Raw genomic sequence first — 4,157 nt, forward strand, 5'->3', positions numbered from 1 at the left:
CAGCACAAGGCCTTTGGTCCCGGTTGGTGCCACCAACCGGGACTAAAGGGGGCATTGGTCCCGGTTCGTGGCACCAACCGGGACCAATGCCCCCCCCCCTTTAGTCCCGGTTGGTGCCACGAACCGGGACCAATGAGTTGCCTATATATACCCCATCGCCACAGCAGAGCACTCCACAATGCTCTGTTTTTTCTGGCCGGCGAGGGGAGGGCATTTGGGTGCTCTAGCTCACCTCCTATGCTCATGAGGTGTTCGATGAAATGTCTGAGCCACGCTAGTTAATCTTTCTCCTCTCGAAACTCGACCTCCGATCTCCATTTTCCCCGAGATTTGTCTAGGTTTAGCGGTCCGTCACGTCCCGTCCCCGTCTTCACCGCCGTCGATCGCCCGCGCCGATCTCGTCGCCAGCACCACCGTGGTGAGCCTCTTGTTCTTATCTTCTTTCTGAAATAAAAAATTCTTACTTTAGATAGATACTTGTCTAATTTTGTTACTTTTATTATTCCTTCTTATTACATAGTGCGATGGTTTTGGTATCCGCCCCTGTCGGCCCTCGTCCTGTCTATGATTCGGATGTGGTATATATTATCTTTTTATAACTATTTGGTTCATTATTGTTTATGACAAATATGCCGACCAACGTGACATAGATTTTATTTATCTAGGAGGTGGTTGAACCGGAAATTCCAACCGACCCTATTGTCGAGAGGTTAAATTTAGTTGAAGAAGAAAACAATTACTTGAAGGAAAAAATAAAAAATTGAGGAGGAGAAGATGATATTGGAGTTGCATGTTGCGGATGTCGTCGATGATCACAAGATCAAGATGGATGCAATGCGCTTGAAGATTAGAAAGATTATAAAATATGCCATTCATACCGAGGCTTGGTATCATTATGCCGTTGGATCAATTGTTACCTTGGTTGCGATTATGATCGCATTTGTTTTTGCATTGAAATGTTTTACATTGTTTCAATGTATGGTTTAATTAATTAGATGCTCTGGAGAGCTATATATATGTTGTTAGATGAGAACTATGTATGTACTTTGGTTTTAATGTGATGATGAACTTCTATTAATTTGGTCACTTAATTATCTATTCATGATGTTCTGTAATGGTTTTTGACACACTTAATTATATATAATGCACGCAGATGAACCAGCAATGGATGTACGGTGACAGACACACCTCCGAGTACATTAAGGGTGTGCATGATTTTCTCGAAGTGGCGGAGGCAAACAAGCAGAATGGTTTTATGTATTGTCCATGCCCTAGATGTGGGAATACGAAGTCTTACTCTGACCGGAAAATCCTTCACACCCACCTGCTTTACAAGGGTTTCATGCCACACTATAATGTTTGGACGAGGCACGGAGAAATAGGGGTTATGATGGAAGACGGCGAAGAAGAAGAGGACGATGACAACTATGTGCCCCCTGAATACGGTGATGCTGCAACAGGGGAAGCTGCTGAATATCAAGAGGAACCAGACGATGTGCCCAATGATGCTGCAAGGGGGGGAAGCTGCTGAAGATCAAGAGGAACCAGTGCCCGATGATGATGATCTCCGTCGGGTCATTGTCGATGCAAGGACGCAATGCGAAAGTCAAAAGGAGAAGCTGAAGTTCGATCGCATGTTAGAGGATCCCAAAAAAGGGTTGTACCCCAATTGCGAAGATGGCAACACAAAGCTCGGTACCGTACTGGAATTGCTGCAGTGGAAGGCAGAGAATGCTGTGCCTGACAAAGGATTTGAGAAGCTATTGAAAATATTGAAGAAGAAGCTTCCAAAGGATAACGAATTGCCCGACAGTACATACGCAGCAAAGAAGGTCGTATGCCCTCTAGGATTGGAGGTGCAGAAGATACATGCATGCCCTAATGACTGCATCCTCTACCGTGGTGCGTACAAGGATCTGAACGCATGCCCGGTATGCGGTGCATTGCGGTATAAGATCAGACGAGATGAACCTGGTGATGTTGATGGCGAGCCCCCAGGAAGAGGGTTCCTGCGAAGGTGATGTGGTATGCTCCTATAATACCATGGTTGAAACGTCTGTTCAGAAACGAAGAGCATGCCAAGTTGATGCGATGGCACAGTGAGGACCGTAAGAAAGACGGGAAGTTGAGAGCACCCGCTGACGGGTCGCAGTGGAGAAAAATCGAGAGAAAGTACTGGGCTGAGTTTGCAGCTGACCCAAGGAACGTATGGTTTGGTTTAAGCGCGGATGGCATTAATCCTTTCGGGGAGCAGAGCAGCAATCACAGCACCTGGCCCATGACTCTATGTATGTACAACCTTCCTCCTTGGATGTGCATGAAGCGGAAGTTCATTATGATGCCAGTTCTCATCCAAGGCTCTAAGCAACCCGGCAACGACATTGATGTGTACCTAAGGCCATTAGTTGAAGAACTTTTACAGCTGTGGAGTGGAAACGGTGTACGTACGTGGGATGAGCACAAACAGGAGGAATTTAACCTGCACGCATTGCTGTTTGTAACCATCAACGATTAGCCCGCTCTCAGTAACCTTTCAGGACAGACAAACAAGGGATACCACGCATGCACGCACTGTTTAGATGACACTGAAAGTATATACCTGGACAAATGCAGGAAGAATGTGTACCTGGGCCATCGTCGATTTCTTCCGACCAACCATCAATGTCGAAAGAAAGGCAAGCATTTCAAAGGCGAGGCAGATCACCGGAAGAAGCCCGCCATGCGTACCGGTGATCACGTACTTGCTATGGTCAATGATTTACACGTAATCTTTGGAAAGGGTCCAGGCGGACTAGCTGTTCCGAATGACGCTGAGGGGCACGCACCCATGTGGAAGAAGAAATCTATATTTTGGGACCTACCCTACTGGAAAGAGCTAGAGGTCCGCTCTTCAATCGACGTGATGCACGTGACAAAGAACCTTTGCGTGAACCTACTAGGCTTCTTGGGCGTGTATGGGAAGACAAAAGATACACCTGAGGCACGGGAGGAAACATGTCTCAGAGGTGACACCACTGTTTGTGATGAGTTGTACTCGTTCTCCAGGGGACCATCTTCGACTGTATTGACTTACAAAGGATACGAGATAAATGGGAATACATTTTACACGATCGCCCAAGATCAAAAGAGCACCAACCAAAACAGCGGTGTCCACTTTGATGCAGCAACCGAGAGGGGAAAGGACACATATTATGGTTACGTAATGGACATATGGGAACTTTACTACGGACATGATTTTAAGGTCCCTTTGTTTAAGTGCAAATGGGTCAATCTGTCAGGAGGCGGGGTACAGGTAGACCCACAGTACAGAATGACAACAGTGGATCTGAACAATCTTGGGTACACTGACGAACCGTTCGTCCTAGCCAATGATGTGGCGCAGGTTATCTATGTGAAGGACATGTCTACCAGACCGAGAAAAAGAAAAGATAAGGAAGCGAGTACATCATACGATGAGCCAAAGCGCCACATAGTTCTTTCAGGAAAAAGGGACATTGTGGGAGTGGAGGGCAAGACAGACATGTCTGAAGATTATGAAAAGTTTCATGAAATTCCTCCCTTCAAAGTCAAGGCTGACCCAAGCATCCTGATAAACGATGAAGATTATCCATGGTTACGGCGCAATAAGCAAATGACACAAGCGAAGAAAAAGTGAAGACTTCCTCCCGCAACTATTATGATGATACCATGCCAACTTTGTAACAGACGAGTATGATACAATTGTCCGTTTTGTACACGAAGTGCATCTAGTTTTTGCCGTAACCCTCTCAACTTTCTTGCACATGCTATGTGGATGAAATGATGATACCATACCAACTTTCAACCTTTTCAGAGTTCATTTGAAATGCTTTTCAATTTTAGGGTCTTATAGCTCAAAATAATTAGTAAATGCATGAAAAATAACAAATGAAGTCAGAAAGGGTTGAAAATTGATGATGTGGCTTTGAATGGTGCATTTTGAGCACACAAAAAGTTAGGAGTTCAAATAAGTTTTAAAAAATGAAATCCCTTTGTAACAGACGAGTTTTCGTATGAAATCCTGATACTTCGAAAGAGATTGTCCGTTTTGTACACGAAGTGCATCTAGTTTTTTCCGTAACACTCTCAACTTTCTTGCACATGCTATGTGGATGAAATGATGATACCATGCCAACTTT

Source organism: Triticum aestivum, chromosome 2D, assembly GCF_018294505.1.
Source record: "Triticum aestivum cultivar Chinese Spring chromosome 2D, IWGSC CS RefSeq v2.1, whole genome shotgun sequence".
Lineage (NCBI taxonomy): Eukaryota > Viridiplantae > Streptophyta > Magnoliopsida > Poales > Poaceae > Triticum > Triticum aestivum.